Source organism: Amblyomma americanum, chromosome 7 (genome assembly GCF_052857255.1).
Source record: "Amblyomma americanum isolate KBUSLIRL-KWMA chromosome 7, ASM5285725v1, whole genome shotgun sequence".
NCBI classification, from domain to species: Eukaryota; Metazoa; Arthropoda; class Arachnida; order Ixodida; family Ixodidae; genus Amblyomma; species Amblyomma americanum.
In genome coordinates, this window is record NC_135503.1 from 55,888,277 (window position 1) to 55,907,414 (window position 19,138).

Here is a 19,138-nt window from a genome sequence, read left to right on the forward strand (position 1 = left end):
ATAAACAACTGCGTAAATCCATGATAGTTTATCGTATGTTTGATCAAAATTAGATTATGCGAGGCTTAGAGTTAGGTTATGTATTATATAGAGGCGTTACCAATTTACTGTTCTTATTGTCTTTTTTTCGGGGTCAAGAAAGAGAGCCATGAGCCTTCGCTTCGGCCAGTTTAATATTGGTGAGCTTTTGTCCGCAGACCCTTCGTACGGAATTCAGGTTCAGCACGGTTGCCTTGGGTCTTTAGTGGCGAACATGGCGCTGCGTAAAAAACGCTATCTCTTCCTCATTCCTTATGGAATGAACATTACGGAGGGGTACAACAGTCACTCCGCGGCCACGAGCAGCGGTTCGCGACAAACCGAGTCCTCGCTGAGCCTCGTTCTCAACGCGCCGTATAATAATAATAACAATAATGACAAACCGAGTCCTCGCTGGGCCTCGTTCTCAACGCGCCGTATCGGCACGCGTTATGCAAAATGCAAGTGTGGAGACAGGGGTCCGGCTGGCTGGCAGGGGCAAGGCGCGAGCGGGTATCGGGTTTCGAAACACGTTAGCGGCTTGGGCGCCAGCCGGAAGCCCCGCGAGCGAGGGGTGTGGATGCTTAGAAATAGGAAGGAGGTTGGGTTTAGGCGGGGGGAGTGAGGCAGAGCGGGACTGAAGGATCGTGTTGCTGCCCGGCTCTTTCTCGTCGTCGTGGCTCGAAGACGAACGAGACGCTCACGTTATTTTGGGGGCCGGCCGAGCAGCCAGGCCAGACGAGCGGCCGAGCTACGCGTCGAGCCGGAGGAACGCGCATGCTATCGCCACCAGCACAGCGAGCTAGGAAGAAGGTCTCCTCGGCGATACGCCCCTTGGCTAGCCCGGCTCACGTAAGCCCCAGCGCGGGACAGAGTGCTCTCTCCGCCGATGCTGCTGCCTGCCTGCTCGGCCGCTGGTTCTGCTCCTCTCTATATATAAGTTCCGATAGCTGCCTGCCAGAGGAGAGTAGCCGTGGTCCACCACCGCGGAAAAGGGGGAGGGGTCCGAGCTGCCCAACACGGGCGCGCTGCCGCAGCAGCCGCCCTGTGTTATTTTTTCGCCGTAATTTCTGTAGCTGCGGCAACCCTCCCCCTCCTATTTTTTGTTCTTTCTGCCCACGCCCTCTTGATCCTCCTCCTCCTCCTTTTGTATTATATTTCCCGGAGCGCGCGCCCGCGTCCTGTGTGAGTGTCGCTATTTTAGGGCTCACGTGCTGGCTGAGCATTATTATTACGCCTGTCTCCCGCTGCTCGGGCCTCCTGTTTCTCTCTCTCCCACCTCGTTCGACACCCCCCTCAATCCAGCGGCCCTGTCTTATATCCCCCTCCGACCATCTCTTTCTCGCCCACCGCCGTTTCTTACGTCGTGTCGGCGGTGGCAGGCTCGGCCTCGCTATTTCCTCGCTCGTTCCCCACCCCAGAGTGAGAGAGAGAGCCGTACGCAGAGGGAGGGAGGGGCGGGTGTACTCTTCTCTTCTTCCTCGTGCGCTGCTGCCATCGGGGAAGCCGTTTTTTTCGCGCGGGCCACTCTTTTCACGGCGAGTGCCGGAGAGCTATCAAACGCGCGCTTCTCCATTAAGCGGCCTAAAGGGGGCGTGTTGCGCGACGTCATCATTGCGGTTGCGGCGGAGGTAGCTTTTTTAGAGTGTGTTTGTGGTTGGAGTTGTTGTGCGTGTCCGCTGGCGCCGTCTGGCGGCCAGGGCACGCAGAGCGTGCACTCCACGGACCTCCTACCGAAGCCCGGCGCTCTTCGGTGCGTGCGTGCCGCTGTTGGGTTGCGCCCTGAGGGCAAGGCCTTTACGGGCGTCGTCTTCCTACGCCCCTCTCCTCAATACACGGCACACTATATCGCTGCTGGCACGTGATCAGTCTACTCTGTTTGGGGGAATTCATGAATTCGGAGCAGGTTCCAACTGGATTGTATTTGTCAACTAGAACAGAGGTCAGCCCTGCGTGCTGCTGACCGTCCTGGTTAGTCTGGTTGGTAGAACAACCACCCTAAAGAAGCGGTGGTTACGTGTTCGAGCCTCGCACAAGAACGAGCGAGTTTTCCTTCATACTGTGCCGCAGCGGTGGCCAAGTGGCTTGAGCATCCGCCTCGCATGCGGGATGTGCGGGGTTCGATTCCCAGTGCCGCCGGGTACCCACCGGTGATACAATGGGCACAAGCTTCCCCTGGCCTGGTGCTCGGCTTATCAGGGTTGAAATGCTTGGGAAACGGCTCTTTGACCCCACCTTGAGTAATCGAAAATACCTTGTGCCGTGGCGCTCTTTGGCCATAGATGCCCTTGCACCATAAAAATCCGTACTCATCTTTTCCTTCATATTTGAGAGTTGAATGTAGCGTTCCTCTGTATCCTTATGGCTGCGCTGGTGCAGATGCGAAGTAACTAACTACCATAAACTAGTGTCAGGCACAGTACAAGCCAACTTGTACACCCTTCAGCCGTGGTGAGCTTACATGCTACCTTTCAATCCTCCCGCGTGGAGTTAGGTTTCTTTTCTCCATCAATGTCGACTTCTCTTTGTTCAGGTGCTGGGGTTTCTGAGTTTAATACAGCGTTTGTAAAGGAATATTTACAATGGCTGAGGCAGTTTTTAAGCAGCTTGCCTTCTGTGGTCGATGAAGCGAATGCTATAGCGGGAAGCTTTCAAACATGCCAGCTTATCGTAAGAGCAAAAACCCTAACATTACAACACCGCCAGCGTTCGGTCCACGGATATTTTTTGGTGTGAAAGCACTAATCCGTAGGTTCAGAGCCTAGAAAATCGTCTCTTGCCGATTGCATGTCCGAGATGCGCGAGCGCTACCTCCAGCGGCACTATCCGCTTGTCGTCGTCTTCTACGTAGCACATACCCGTGATTTCGCACCGATTGGGAGCTGGACAGCGCCACCTCTCGCTCACTATCCACTGGAAAACCGGGCAAGAGCGGCGGCAAAAGCCAATGGGCTCCTGTGATGAGGGCCCATCCAACTTTTTCTATGCATTAAACGTGTTTCTCTCTCTATCGCACTGATTCGGATGTATTAAACATTTTTTGACACTTTCTGGTTAACTTTTTCCCCTAAAATTTCCCTGGGTATTTATATAGGTCATATGAATTCCCCGCAAAGCGGACACTCTACCGTAGTCTGAATGCCGGTCACCAGAACCCTGCCACAGGTTTTCCCCTCTTCCTTCATATGCTAGCGTTTCCGGCAGCATTAGAAATGATTCAAGCGGAGCTGCTTCGCCCGCACGTTTCATGCAGTTCGCACGCGGAAAGAATCGTAGACCGCTGCCATTCCATCTGACGTTGAAGACTACTCAGCGAACAGTGCCCGCAATTCCCTTTGATCGTCATCCCTTGCTTTCCGCTTGATGTAATTCCTGCGCAAGCGGAGACAGACGCTTGACAGTGCGACCACAAATCACTGTCAGTGAAATGAAACGAATTTCTCCCCTCGGTGAGGCTCCTCGAGAGTATACCTACCTCATAACGGCCAGTCAAGAAAATCTCGCATGAACATGAGAAAGCCCTGATGCGTGCTTAATCTGTCGCCTCAAGAGTTCTCCTTTTACCGCTACACAACGGCTCGCCCCTGTCTCCCGCCGTCGACTCCGGGCAGACAGGCATGTTATTCGAACATCTTTTTCATGCCCGATGCATCCCGCCCCTCCTCCGCTCTTTTTCTTGTACCATTGCCAACCAACTGCGGTGGAAAGGAGGGGGGGGGGGGGGGGGCAGATTCCGAAATATCCCTTCAGCGGGCCCTCACAGATCATAGCCCTCCCCTCCCCTGTCGCCTACTCGTGACGCCAGCCGGGTTCAGTGGACGGCTCATCGCTGTTGCATGGGGCTAAAAATGTGCCTGCCCGCGAGAGTACAGTGGCGTGCGTGCCTCCGGCACCGCCTGTGTTTGTGTACGCTGCGAAACACGTGTCCAGGGCACGCGGTGGCACCGCTTGTGTGTATCCCCGCCCGTCGCACTGTGACGAACCGTACTGTAGTAGTTTTGAAGTTGAGAGTGTAACGGAATCCTGGGTCAAGCTTTCACAACGGTCCCGTCACAGCTACCTTTTTTACTGGTCGGCGTCTCGTTTGCTAGTGGTTTTATTAGCGTGGAAGTAATGTGAGTGACATTAGGGCGAAAATGCCGGCGTGTGTCTCTGCGTGGCCGCCTAGTGAAGCCTCTGACGCCTGCAACGAGCGAGCGGGAAAACAGCTCTCCGACGACTGGAGAGGGGGAAAATGCAGCGGCGGAAGTGGAGAGGCGGGCGCAGCGTCGCGCCCAAGCGAGCGACGATACGGAGAGGGGGAAAGCGGCGCCGAAAGTGAGAGGATCGCGTGAGCGAGCGTGCATCGCCAGCTGATCCAACACATCGCGATGGCGAAATGTCCATAATGCAACTTAAAAGCGTAAAAAAAATCTTTAGGGAGCCATAAAACCAGCCAACGTAAAACGAAGTATAAATGAAGCAATTTTAAAGCTTAAAATCTTTACCTAGCCGTAAACCTCAGGCAGATTAAAGCACAATTAACTGACTCAACTTTCAAGTAATGGGATGTGACAAAAGGAAAAAAAGATCAAATCTAAAAGCATCATCCTAAATGTGCGTTCTGCTGACGCGCACAGTACATCGCACCATACCATCTGAACGTCTGTCAATTTTTTTTTCTTACATCGAGACTTCTTTCCGGGCAAACAACGTCATAACCGCATAGCTAACTAATATTTGTAGAAATTAGAAGCAGTGATACTGAGAGTCATGACGTTAGGTCATTGCTGGCGTGACGTCAGCCCACGAATGCAGGGACGGCTGCACGTGACCGCTGGCGGTCGACAAAAAGCCACAAGACTGGCCATAGGCCATCACCAGTATTTATCTGTCTTATCATTCGATGCTCCGTGTTTAGCAGTGCTTTTTTGTGTTAGGAAACGCCAACGCTTCCATGCGCTTAAAAGACTGCGTGGTCACGGATGGCACGTTCCTGAGAACATCTACTCAACTGCACCCCTTGACCCCATTATGACTCAGGCCTACGTATGTACAGGTGCGTCGTCTTAGGCTGCGGCAGGTGAACGCGGTAACTTCCGGGATTCGCGACCACGGATTCGATCCGGTGTATTTTTCCTCAGGAAGCTTGAGCGCCGTAACAACTGAACCACAGCGGCGGGTGGTCGGACTGAAATGACAGAGAAGAAGAGCGTCCGAGGCTCTCTGGCTTTCTTTTTCGTGGCGAACGAAGCCAACAGCGAAAGCTGCCCAGATGCGGGTCCGTGCAACGTTCTCCCTAAAGACAGCTTCGACCAGCGCGTGTGCGCCACCACGCGGACGGAAGAGAAGTGGCAAATTAGCCGGCGGGCATTTCGAAAAGGCCGAGTTCGGGAGGAGGAGGGGGGGGGGGGGGTTGCAGGAGAAGGGTAGGTCCCGCATGCTTTCGCTTTCACGCCAACTGCAGTCGTGAACGAGATGACAGAGAAATGAGGGCAATATTACGTCCGCGCCTGGCGCCGGAAAGAACCGCGCGCAGCTTAGCGGGAGACAAAAGGGCGCGAGCGAAACAGCGCGGAAGGACGGACGGGGGGAAAAGCGGGAAAGGTCGGGCTTTTGAATGGGAAAGGGGAAAACAATAATTCGGTCCACCAGCTGCCCCACCGCGGTGCGGGAAAATTGGCGCGGGGGGGGGGGGGGGGTGATGACCAGAAGGGAAAAAAAGAGGGAAGAAATAGGGACGCCAGGGCGAGCAGCAACACATTGAGTGGCCGTCGTCGTCGGTCGGTGGGCGGCCATGTGCTCGAGGGGGTCATTGATTTCTCATCAGTCCTCCTCGTTGCGTGGCGGAATGGAGGGCGTGCGTGTTTTGGGGAGCGGAGGGAGTGAGTGGGAAGGGGGAGGTTGCCGGGGTCCCGCGCTCGTCCCCATCGTGTCTGTGTTCGCCGGTGGCTTGGCGGCGGGATGGACCAAATGGTGGAGGGAAAGAGGTAGCTGAAAAGAAGGTTTAGTTCTTCTTTCTCTCTGACTCTCCGCAACGGGTCCTGGTTGTGAGGGAAAAAGGAAGAGGGAGCGAAGTGTGAAGGAGTTGAAGTTTGAAAGCGAGGAGGCTGTCGTAATGGGATAGAAAAAGGGAATGAGTGGGGAAGTTGGGAAAACAGGAAAGAAAAGCGTTAGCACTGGCCAGGAGGGGCAATTTCGTGACCCCGGGAAGGGACAATGCGTAGGGCATGGTAGCGTGTTTGGGAAGTGACAGGGGGAGGGGGGAGTGGCAACGAGGCGTTCATAAGTGCCCAGAGGTGGACAGGAAAGTGCAATGTCAAAAAAAAGATAGGACAAGTAAGCAGAACGTCGTTAAAAATAAATAAAAATGGACGAACAGAAGGCACTTCACATGGAGAGGATAAAAATCCTTGCCAGGTGTCGATTTTTGGTGACATCACGTGGTCTTATTGAACAGCTAAAGCGCATATTATGCCTCTGTTATCTCAGCCGGCTAGGCTGAGAAAAAGTGCGTGTCAGGTTGGAAGCGTGGTGCAGGAAACATCCTGGTGAGGGACGAAGGGAGGATGCGGAATCGGGGGCGTGTATTTGGCACCTATACACAGTGAAGAAAAGGGACGGGGGGGGGGGGATGTTGTGTCCACAGCCGTGCGTAACGATCATCGCCATCACATGAGCACGAAAAGGGGCGCCCGGACTGTCATCGCTGCGAACAGCATACAACTGCAAGCGCCCACATATGCCCGACAGCGCCGACGATGCGGGGTGCACTCCATGCGTCGAGGGAATTGTCGTCATTTCCGCTTGTCGCGGGAGGTGAGGGGACGTGAGGAAGGGAAGGAAGACGAGGAGAGGGGCGTGGCTAATGACTCGCGAAAAAGAAAGGGACGTGCGCGGCCCGCTGCAAATGCTTCCTGGTGCCGCGGACGCCAGGCGGGAGTCACTTCGCGTTGTCCTCAGTCTTCAGCGTCACAAGTCGTGTATGTCTAAAAACTCCTAGCTTAACTGCGGTCCGACTGGAGTCCGACCGGGGCTGAACATTAGGCACAGTCCGTAGACTCTCTGTGGACTCGAAAGAAATTTTGTGAGAGCTGAAGTTTTTTAGAAATGCATCAAGTTTGGCGTTGTGAGTGGTTTGTTACAAGTTAGTCAAATTTCGCTCCGCCGTTTTTTCCAAACACACAAAGCAACTGTCGCATTCACTTCAATGCGCCAGTCATTTCAGGCATTGTTTGAAGCACTACCTTACAATATGCATATCCCATGTCTATAATCGTGCCACCCGCATAAACGAACGATCCCCGACCCGCCTCCCCACCCTGCTCCACCCTTCAGAAGTCCCCCCAATCACGAAGTCACATGACTCCACCCTCAACAGGGTCCCCACCCACTTGAAGCTATATGCAGCAGCGGAACGATAACGTGAAGGCGAAATTGAATTCCAAGATGCAGCTGGTAAAACCAGCTGCCCTCCAATCTCACCTCCCGCCAGCCACCTCTCCCCCGCCACCCTCGCCACCCTTCGACCCACCTCCATCCACCCAGTAAAATAATTCATAAGAGTAAAAGCATCAAATTAATCATCGAGGGTAACTCCAGCTGATCCACCAGTTTTTCATGACAGAGCACCATTTTATACATGGCGTATGCCGAAAAAGTTTCTATGGACCTTCCGCCCCTGTGACGCTAGAAGGAGACTTGGAAAAGCGGCATTTCAATCCTCCGTAATCGTATTTGTCCCGCTTTGTTGCTTTAATTCACCCACAGAGAATTAAATGTCCCCTATTGGGGCCCACGAATGAGCTGTTCGTGCCACCTCCATAATGGTATTCATGGGATGTGTGAGGTGCGCAACAAAGCCCCCGATGTATTACATCCGCTTCACAATGCGTGCGCACCTTGTAGGAGAGCGAAGCTGTACACCTCCCACTGTGAGTACACCCTTTTAAGAGAGGTGTACACTACGCACCTCTTCCACGCAAGTGGGGAAGTATGGCGTCTCGGTTACTCGGTGTCACTCCCGGGCGTTTTCACATGTCCAGGAGGGGTGAGGCGGGCGAAACGGCTTTTCACACGGACAAAGACCGCCGTCAGTTCCTCTCCACAAGCTAGCTCTTGTTTTGCGCTCTTCCGCGTTAATATTTCGCCTTTTTCTCTCTCTCTCTCTCTCTCTCCCCCCCCCCCCCCCCCTCGTCCCCGTCATTCGTTTTTCAGCGCCGTTCTGTCTCCAGTACTCCCTCACCCCACACGCCATCCCTTATTTGATTTTTTTTTTGTCATTTCTCATTCCTTTGTTTTCTTCACCGACGACCAAGACCGTCGCGTCGCGTAGCCGGCCCTCGCCCAAGGGGCCGGGCCCTCCTGATGAGGAGGTGGCGTGTCCAGGCGTCGCAGCACCGCTCCCGCTGTTGCTGCTCCTAGCGTCGCCGGTGTCTCTTTGCCTCGATATAGTTCAGCGCAGCGCTGGAGAAACCTGGCGGCGAGCAGCACCGGTTTGAAGCACCGTTTTTTATTTTTTTAATTCCCTTTCTTTTCCCGTTAATTCTTTTTTTTCTTCCGCGCGAACCCGGACACGTGACAACCGAACGACCGGCACAACGGAGTTTGGTTCCATTCTCATTTGAAACGCGGCTGCGAGCTGGTCTCCGTCGGCGCAGTGTATAGTGTACTGTACTCCCGCTGGACGCAGCTTGCCTCTCGAACTGTGCAGCTCTTGCACGGAATTAACCCGGCTCGCCGCGCAGCGACCGCACTTTGCAGTATGAGCTGAAAGCGCGCCACCACGACCGGGTTGCGTGCAGTACAGTGCTACGTGTGCTGTTTTGTCTACGTGCGCCGCGCGTGCCACGCGTGTTCCGATGCCCGGCACTGCCGTGCGCCATTGATTTTCGTCGCTTTCATGTTTTCCTTCTGCGCCTCGCACACTCATCTGTCTCCACGTCATCTTCCTTTCTTCTCCCTCGCCCATCTCTGTCTCTGTTTTTTTTAGCTTCTCTGTGATTCTTTCTTTCTGCTTTGTTTTACTTGTTTTGTTGTTTCGGTTTTCCGTGCGCCCCGTGCCGCGATCCGGCGCCTTTTTTTTTAAGCTCCACCCAGGCATGATTGATAAGTACGCGTGCCTTGTTACCGGCGCCTGAATGCTGGGCACTTTCTCTGTACTCTTCTGGCTTACGCCCATCAGTTTTATGTTTTGAAATTTCGCCTAATGGATGAAATTTCGACCTTACAACACCTAACTTTTGTACCAATTTCTATGTTATACCTAGCCTGTTTATTGTTCCTTTGCGCGTTAATGCTGTTCTTTGGCATGTTTTTACACTGACCCCCCCATGTAATACCCTCGAAGGAGGGCCTTTAGGGGTATGCTGAATAAATAAAATAAATAAATTGCTGGTGCATCTTGCTTTATTTCATTGCTCATTTCCTGTTGGCAATGCAGTTTTCTGTGTTTGTTCTGTCGACTTGCAAGCCCTTTTGTTTTGTGGTATGGGCGTACCTATAGGTGAGCCTCTACTGGACGTTATCAAGCGTTGCGGATTATTCAACCTTCGTCTCGTCTCCTTGTTGCTTTTTAATTTCAACACAGCACACAGGGAGAAAAGGAGAGAATAGCACGGTAAATGTGCAGAGGAAGAATACATAAAAAAATATGTATAATGTACTTAAGAAATTGTTGTCTGGAAAACCACAGTGACGCTTCGCTTTCACTCGCGCTTAGGCCTGTAACTTCACAACAACCCGCCACTCCGGAAACGTGATAAGGCCGACATAACTTGTATACTTTTGTTTTGTATGGCGTTTTAATGCTCGAGGCAGTGATATCGGAGATATTTTTCGTTTTATTACTTCGAATCACTTTCTTTACGCGCAATTAAAACAGGCGCTCTAAGGTGATTAACAGCAGTTTACGAGTATCCCTCAAGAGGATAGTGTATAACAGCTGCATCTTACCGGCGCTCAACTATGGGGTAAAAAACGTGTAGGGTAACGAAAAAGGGTAATCCTAAAATAAGGACAACGCAGCGAGCTAGGGACAAGAAAATGACATAATAATAATAATAATAATAATAATAATAATAATAATAATAATAATAATAATAATAATAATAATTGGTATTTGGGGAAAGGAAATGGCGCAGTATGTCTCATATATTGTTGGACACCTGAACCGCGCCGTAAGGGAAGGGATAAAGGAAGGAATGAAAAAAGGAGGGAAGAAAGAGGTGCCGCAACGGAGGGCACCGGAATAATTTCGACCACCTGGGGATCTTTAACGTGCACTGACATAGCATAGCACGCGGGGCTTTAGCGTTTTGCTTCCATAAAGACGCAGCCGTCTTGTTCGGGTTCGAATCCGGGAACTCCGGACCAGTAGCCGAGCGCACTAACCACTGAGCCACTGCAGCGGGTTAATGACATCCTAGTGGAGATCATGAAAAAGAAATAGGCCTAGGGCAGGATATATGTAATGCGAAGGCAGGATAAACGATGGTCCTTAAGGGTAACGGAGTGGATTCCAAAAGAAGGCAAGCGTAGCTGGGGGCGGCAGTAGGTTAGGTTGGCGGATAAGGTTGCCGTATATTTGCACAGGAGGGTTATTTGGAGAAATAGGGGAGGTGCCTTGCTCCTGCAGTGGATGTCCTGCAGCGTTCTGCAGTGGCTGATGGTGATGATGATGATGATGATGATGATGATGCAAAAGCTGATTTCACACAGTGTAGACCGAATTTTGTACCCGTTACCAAAACTGTCACCCTGTGGAACGACATGGACCTCTTACACTAGGGATGTGAGGCTTATCTGTCGACAAGGGCAAGATCTGGAAACAATTGACTCCGATGGGCCATTAGCCTGAAAGGGTATTCTGGTGAGGAAACAGGGGAAAAGACAGAGCGCACGTCGTGTCTCCTCTGAATTCCCGTCTCTTGCGCCGTGCTTACAAGCCTTTGGTTGAAGGAACGAGTTACCGAATTCGTTAGAACCTTATCCACTCTCGTTGACAGTTTCTGCCGGACGTTATACGTCAACAAGCCCCGACTGAGTATACAAAAACCAAAAGTTGTTTCTCGAAAATATTTGGAGTGCAGTATTTTCACAGTTGTGCACTGACCCGAGTGATCGGCTAGTGAGAGCCCGAATTTAGGGAGATGCTAAAGTTGGACTAGAAACTCGCTCAGCATTATCGCGTTTCAATAAAATTTTGGAAAGCAGCTCATAATGCTCTTATTTTGACTTTCTGTACCTATTTGCGCAAACGTATAGGGCTCAGGTTTTTTTTCTTTATCATTATCTTTTTTCCGAGCATAGGCGGAACGTGCCTTTCATCGTCACGTGACTGACGTAGGCACTGCCGGAATACGATCCCTAGGCATCTGGCACATGGCGCAGAACGGCAGAAATTCTAATCGTTTCACGAGGAAATAAAAGGCGCAGTATTTGTCTCATTCTCGCTACACACACGAACTACGCCATAAGGGAAGGCAAGGAGGAGGTATAGTGAAAGGGGGCGCACAGAGGTAGAAGTATCAAGTCGCCGTAGTTAAGGGCCCCGAATTGACTTCGATCGCACGGGGTCGTGCATCGACATAGCACAGTGCAGGGGCGGGGCGTCTTCTACATTTGACCTTCATCGAAACGCGGCCACTGTGGCCATGATTCGGCTCACAGTCGAATGCCGTGCCTACCGAGCCACCACGACGTGTTCAGGACGACGTTGGCTTGATTTAGTGCTCCGCGAGGACTTGCGCGTATACACCTATAGTGCAGCCCTCACTTCGATTTCCTCCTCGTCACACTGCGTCCATTTCAGCGCCGACAAGTAGCCGGCACTCCACGTTCGCCTTTCTTTTCTGGAAGAAGTCGCCTCTCTCTGGTGTAGTAGTCGGAGATTGAGGGCGTTTTCCTTGTCTGCGTGTTTGCCCTCCGTGGGCTCAGGAGGACTTGTCGCGCCGAGAGAGTTGTTGTCAGGAAGAAAGAAAAGGAAAGTGCACAGGCCTGCCCACTGGCTCAAGCCGGGCCACAATCGCTACCACGTGCAGATAGTAGGAGAGTTGAAAGATGGGATAGAAAGACAGGATAGTAAAGACGCGCTAAAGACAAGGCCGATCCCGGAGGTAGTGCAATACCGGGCCGACCGGTGGCGGGAGTGAAGCATCCTTCAAACTCTCCGCCACATTTCCAAAAATAAGTCCAACTTGGACCAGTAACAGATAATCTACGGGTTCGGATTGCTATCACGGCGCGCAGGTATGGACGCATGCGCACGCTAGATCAGATGCCGCCGCAGATCACGCCCGCGGTACAAAATGCCCGTAGAAAGGAAGGTAGCATTGAAAAATAAGAAGATATAAAAGGTAAAAGTAGAGAGAGAAAAGCGAATATGACGAGCAGTTTGAGGCAGCCTCGCTACTCAGCCGAAGAGGAACGGGGTGTGGGAGCCACGCCCCGTCTCGCTGTCCACCCACCGTCCAGCGCTCTCTTTCTCTCTTGTTCTTTTTTTTTTTATCTATCCCGTGCTCGCTCATCTTCCCCGGTCGTCGCCTGGCCCGCTGTTCTTTTCTCCACCGCGACCCCGAGGGACAGCGCCGTGTGTGCGCCCGCACTGCTGCCGCTTTTCACGGCGTACAAGGCGCGGAAGCCTCACCGGGCGCACACCATCCTTCGCTCGAAGCGTAGTACAAGTGGCCAAGATGGTGTTGTGGCCATCGGGAAGGAGTCTCAAGCGCAGTCAGGAAAACATGCTGTCGTAACCTGCAAAGCTTTCTTTCTTTTTTCTTTTTGGCTATTTCTTTTCTTTCTTGCTTTCTTTCGTTTTCTCATCTCGCTATTTTAAGTCAGACCCCCGTCAAGTATCTTTGTGCTGGATGAAATGGCACGTTCGCTTTTTTTCGGCTTCATGGCTAGTTTAGATTTATTTATTTATTTATTTATTTATTTATTTTTAAAGCGGCGAGCTCCATTGCCGCAGAGGATACACCTAGTTCCACGAGAGTAGATCTCGCTTGGTCGGTCCTTTCGCCACCGTATAGTACAGTCATGAGGTGCTATGAAAGCAGTTCTACCGTGCCATCTATGGTTGAATACAACTCCACTGGCTGGAGGGCCTCCTTTGAGGAGCATTTGCCGCTCAGTTCTTGAGTTGTATCTGACTATGTACCAATGGGCACAGGAGTCACGTTGTCTGCACCCTCCGGAGAGCTACGCTGTCGGTAGGGGGTAGTGTTGACGACTTCACGGGGCTGCAGTGTTCGAACCTGGAAGGTGAAGGGTCGGCAGTGTGGTAAATGGGTGATCACGTGGGAAAGATGTGGCGCTCGTTATCTCTACAGCCTTTTTTACACTAGCGCGGTCGTTGGTTTTGTTCTCAAGATTGTTTCCGCATGAACGTCGAGGCTATGCTAGCCAAAAGCTCTGATTTCTGATTCTTTTTCCGTCTTTCTCTCTGAACACCCGCGTACAGAAGGAAAGGCCACTCATTTCACTTTTTCTTTCAGCAATAACTTGCATAATATCAGTGAAGGGAGAAAGCGCTGTCTCCGAGACATACGACGAGGAAACATTACGTTGGACCAACTGCTATACGAAAAACCGACGTACTAGACGGAAGAGCGACACAGCTTCCTCAACTGTAGTAAACTTATGACAAATGCCGAGGTAAAAAAAAAAGCGACCTTCGTCACGGCCGCTGTTCGCTTCATAGCTCCGGCGACTTCCGGTATCGAGGAGCGGTCCTACTCTCGGCGTCCACAACCCTCACCCCGTCATTTTTTGAGTCGGCGTATATTATAAGCAAGAACTGTGTGACTCCAGTCTATATGGCGGCCATGTGGTTTTCCACGGACTTGCCTCCTGGCGCAGTACAGCTTCCCTGTGTGGATAGTAGGGCGTATATATAGCGCGGATTTGTGTAGCGCGCACAATCGAGAATAAGCTGGCGGGTCTGGGGCTGGCCATGCCACCAGACACACGGACACACACAGTCCGTCGCTCGCTCGCATGGTGGCGTCGTCGTCGTGAGCGCCGCGCTGGCGTCATTAGGGGGTGCCTGGGGCTCCACCCAGTGCCAGCTGCGCGAAACACCACGCCCTCTGATGACTGCACGAGTTGGCTCTTCTTGCCACCACGCCCCCTGTTTCTGTGCGTGCGCCGCGGCTCTCGCTCCTTTTCTATTCTTTGTTTCGCGTGCTTATATATTTATTATTTTCTTTTTTTTGCGTCGCTGGCACGTTGGGCTTCTTTTACCCTGTATTTTGCGTCGCCTTCGTCGACGTTCACTGGCGTTTCTGAGCTTTTGTGCGCGGCTCAGTGAAGAGGGATCGTGAGCGCTTTGGCCGGCGCGACTCCACGCCCCCCCTCCTGGACAATCGGTGTTCATTTCTTTTGCCGTGCCCCCAGCAGATGTCGTCGTGATGATGGACAGACAGATAGTGTAGTCGATGTAGCGTGTACAGTGCCCACCCTCACCCGAGCGGAGTCAAAAGCGGACAAGAAGGCGTCGGTGAGATCAATTTAGACCTTTTAAAATCTGGGCCTTTGCCTTCTCGCCTGGGGAGGTTAGGTTCCTTCAGGCATGCCTTACCTGAGAGAAGTTGTTGCGGTCATGTTGATGCTCTTTCTTTGTTTTATTTTTTGTGCTTTTCTTTGGAAACCATGAGCTAACTTTAAAAGTGTCAATGCAGCGCTTGATTAAGCGTAGGTAGAAGAAATCAGGCTTACTTGTGCAGAAGGAAATGAGAAACATGACAGGCACAGGGTGTGCGTCTTGTTGAACGTGATCCAAGCAGGCACGCGCCGCCTCATACAGCTCCGAAGCAGAGGCAATTTCCGGATGGTTGACTCGTTAGCATGGCGTGAAAGAGTCTGTCCCTTGTTGTGTCCGAAAAAAACCGAGACTCCTCATATAACCCCGAGCGCCAAGCGAAAGTTGATCGCGCATACATGCAGGTCTGGTCATGCCCCGTGAGCTATAGGCGGATTATCCAGGAAAGTGTGGCATATCCTTACACAGCAAGACGACCCACACCATTCTGTGTCGCTAGCCATGTCCTGTGAATGAGTGCACGCTGCAACCGCATTTAAAGATGCCAAGATCGCACAGAAGCAATTACTGTGCAACCATCGCAGGAACCTTGCCCATAAGAAACACCATGCTTACATTGCCCGGGATGCCAGCATGACCAGCAATCCATACCTCAAAGTGATTGTGTGCGGGCGTAGTTTGGAGAGAGCCTCGTGTAGATCATATTTGAGTTGCTCTGGAATGCGGCACCTTCGAAGCTGTAGCTGCTCCCCAATATTTTTTGTTTAAATGTAATAGCATTACAAGCCTCATACGGAGTCAAAATACGTCATCGGTCATAAAATTTTCCCATTGGCTGCAGAGAAGTGACATCACCAGACCTGGAAGTGGCAACTACACGTTTTGGTGGTGCATCTTCATTGCGTCTGTGTCGCCAGCTCAGGGCACCAACCGAGAAACATCTAACCACCCTCTAGAGGACCCTGATTGTGTGTAGACAGACTTGAAGGTGCCTGCAAACACAACATCGGAAGAATGACAGAAAACTCGATGGAGAGCCATCAACAGCTTCTAATGCTATCGCATCGCTAACGCACAATGTAATTGGTGTACCTGTGAATTTTCCCCTCTCTCTCAATCTTCGACTCTTGTAAAGAAACAAACCTGTCAAACATTTCTGCTTTATCCGGTCGCTTCGTGCACCACAGAGGTTTTCCTCCATAAGTGAGCAGACCTGGATTCATCATTGCGACCATTACCAGCAGCGGCAGCAGCCCGGCTACGTCCAGTGAATGACAAATGCGCCTCCCATTGATCTTGACTCAGCCCTGTCCTGTGCCCTCCGCGACCACCCTGTCCTCGCACACTTCCTAACCTCATCTCTCCGCCTGACTACGCTTTCCTCCTGCTACATTAAACCCGGTGCACGGCAACCATAAATGGCTCATTACGGAGAGCAGCCACTGAGCTCCCGCGTGTCCCTTCAGGCTCATTCAGTTTCACTCCGACAGCATTGTCTTCGGCTACCGGGAGTTTCCGGTTACAGCACACCAGGCGAGCACAGCCTACCAGCAGCGAGCTAGATAGTTCGTCGTCAACTGTCTGCGCCGCAGAGGCTAGAGGGGCGGGCGCCGTTTGGTCACGCTGCCAAAAGTGACGGGGCCGCTCATAGTTCTCCAGAATGCGCCGCCGTTGCGAATTCCACGCAGCCCCAGCAGCACACTGGCGGAGCCAGAGGGCGGGACGCCACCTCCTCTCATTTCTCTCTCAGCCCACCCTCCCTCTCCTGCGCACGGTTGTAACCCGAGCCAAGGCGCCGACCCGGCCGCGGCAAACTGCGAGCCCGACCCGTACGCCGCCACCACCCAGCAGGCCCGGCCGCTCTAAAAGCAACGCCGGAGAACGCGGCTCCAACTCCTCGCAGCAGCCCTGGTGTTTGGACTCCCGAAGCTCAGAACACGGCGAGGGACGGAGTAAGGGGGGGTGTTGAGGAGGAGGAAGAGTGCCCTGGACGGCATACCATGTGGCACGCCTCTCTCCTTGGTGCAGCGCCCCCGCATCTCTACACAAGTCCTGTATTCCTTGAATCGTCGTTGCCATCAGTCTGCTGCCACGCCACACCCGTATCAACTAGTGTTAATTGCGTACGACGCGCCCCGGCGCTCATTGTATACACACAACGTGCTCATTGTGTCCTGATCGGACATCCGCTGCTGTCCCGACGAATCTGTAAACAACGATACTCCAGGCAATAGATATACAAGTGCGTAACGGGGGGGGGGGGGGGGGGGGGGGGGAGACGTGTTCACCGCTTCCATCAGCCCCCCTCTCTCCACCTACGTTCTCGGCTCGCTCTATCGGTCTCCGCTTTCCGTCTCCCAACGTGCTCAGAGCGAGCGCGACGGCGTGCATTTCCTTGCAAGGCGCTCTCGGGTGCAGCTGGGTTTCCCTTTTTCGCACCCTGGAGTGGCGCCATAGCATGGACGGTCGCGCCGGGGGGGCTACTGCGTCGCGGCTTAGGTTCTGTTGTTCCTGACATCACTGTACGGGTGAGCAGGAAGATGTTGGGGAGGATGGAAGAACGTTGTATGTTTGCGTGACGTCGCCGGCACCTCGTGCTCTAGAGAAGGCAGGCAGGCGACGGATGGGCGGTGGCTTGGCGCTGCAGCGACAGCGGCCCAGCGCGCGCGGCTCGGGTTTTGCGGGACCCGTGGATGCGTAGTTCGAGACGGCCGGCTCCGGTTCCAAAGAGCGCCTGCGCTCCCTCCTCCCTCCCTGGCTGGGCGCACCTCTCTCTCTCTCTTTTCCTCTCTCTCTGCGTTCCTTCTTACTCTCGGCCGGTGTCTAGACCCTTCCTCCACTTACACGCCATCCACCAGTGTGTTCTTCGTGCATCAGCGCTGCGATCCCGTAACAGTAAACGCGGGCAAAAAAATAATAGACGAAAAAAAAGGGTAAGGGGAACGGGTGCTAGACACAGCTCATGACGGTGCACGGGGAAGGGGGACGAGGCAAACAACGAGGTACTGCAGAGGCAAGGGCGTGTCGTCAATCGAGGAAGGAGAGAGAGAGAGAAGACAGAGCAGCAACACTGCTGCAACCAGTGTGTCTGCAGAGCCCTCTCCACTTCTCCTTTCTGCAATGATCTCTTTCTCTCCTCGTCAGCTCCTCCGTAAGAGAATCTGCCGTTATAGACGCGCGTATATATAAATGGGATCCCGAGCAAAAAAGTCCTGAGGAAAGAGGAAGACGAGTCTGAGCGAGCGAAGGGTCTGGGAGAGGAGGGGTTAAGTCTTGCTCGCGCGTGTGTGTGTTAGGTGCTCTGGGTGAAGGAAATGCGCTCTAGACGTGACAGCGGCGGCGACTGGATGAGAAGAAGGAGGGGCCGCGAATGGAGAGAAGTAGAGGAGGCGGGGGAGGAGTAGAGAGACTGCGGCAGCAGCGAACGCGTCGTGTATACGGGTTTGGATTACAATCTCGGAGGCCCGTGTCGGATTACGCGCCAGCAGTGGCCGCCGAGGCCGTAACCCGAAGCGACTACCGTAAGCGACGGCTTGAATTCCGGCCGCCGCCGCCGCCGCCTCACCAACCTCCTTTCCCTTACCCCCTCCCTTCTGGCTCTGCGTGTTCTCCTCTTTCTAGCGGCGATGGCGCGCGCTCGGCTTCCCCCCCCCCCCCCTCCCCCCACCACCATTCGCCCTCGTGTCTGCTTGGTCTACTTTGCGTTCGGCTTCGGTTGCACGCGCGGAGCGCGCGAAGCCGTTTGCGCAGCGCGCGGAATTCGACGCGAGGGCGGCCAGTTCGGAGCCCCACGGTGCATGCGCTCTGCTTGTTTTCTTTTTATTCTTTCTCTCTTTCACCTTCCTTCGTTCTGCGCGAACGCCTGTGCAGCAGGTTTTCTCTCCTGTTCTCTACCGCTTCTCCGTTTCAGTCCCACTGACGCGACGCCAACAACACTTTAGAAAAGAGTTATCCAGCCAGCCAGCCGGCCAACACGCGCGCGTCGGATGATGCGAGCAAGGCGCGCGCTTCACAGCGCGGGAGCGCGAGATAGGCAGAGCCATCATTCTGAAAGTTGGTTTCAAAGGAAAACAAACAGGAGACTTGGTTGAACGTAACACTCGCAGTAACCGGAGGAGACTCCTCGAGAATGCACTGCTGCCTGGGTAATGTAGCAGGATGCGCCAGGAGCGCCTTCGCGGATAAACTGGCGGGTGGTGCACGTTACGCGATTGTGTGCGAAAACTGCGTACAAGGGAGAAAATGTGGTCTGAATGCCGTTTCGGGTCATTCGATCCACGCACGCCGCCCCGTGGCCGGGCAAATAAGTACGGAGGGCACTGGAAGAACGGAGTCTCTCGTCGGCGCCAGCTGGAACGTTCGCTGCTACGCGGTGCGCGACTGCAACTGTAGGTGGCGCAGCGACTGAGGCGCTCCGTCCGCCATTTTGACACCTGAGGTGTTTTTTCGAGGATCAAAAGAAATGAAAATTAGATGCCACTTTTAATTCGCGTAGTTCTACAGGGGTTGTATGAAAAGTAACCGAAACAATTTTTTTCCAGAGGGGACTGTACGTTGCACCGCGCTCGCACCGCGCATGCGCAGTGGTGGCTGATGTGA

General features: G+C 53.2%; 1 protein-coding gene and 1 pseudogene across 1 annotated transcript in view; one reads left to right on the top strand and one right to left on the bottom strand.

Annotated features, from left to right (window-relative positions):
- LOC144099153 (uncharacterized) overlaps nucleotides 1-19,138 on the top strand; it is a 175,815-nt gene that overhangs the window by 73,763 nt on the left and 82,914 nt on the right. The gene's annotated exons all lie outside the window — the stretch shown is intronic.
- Nucleotides 12,092-12,234, bottom strand: LOC144099614 (U2 spliceosomal RNA; annotated as a pseudogene).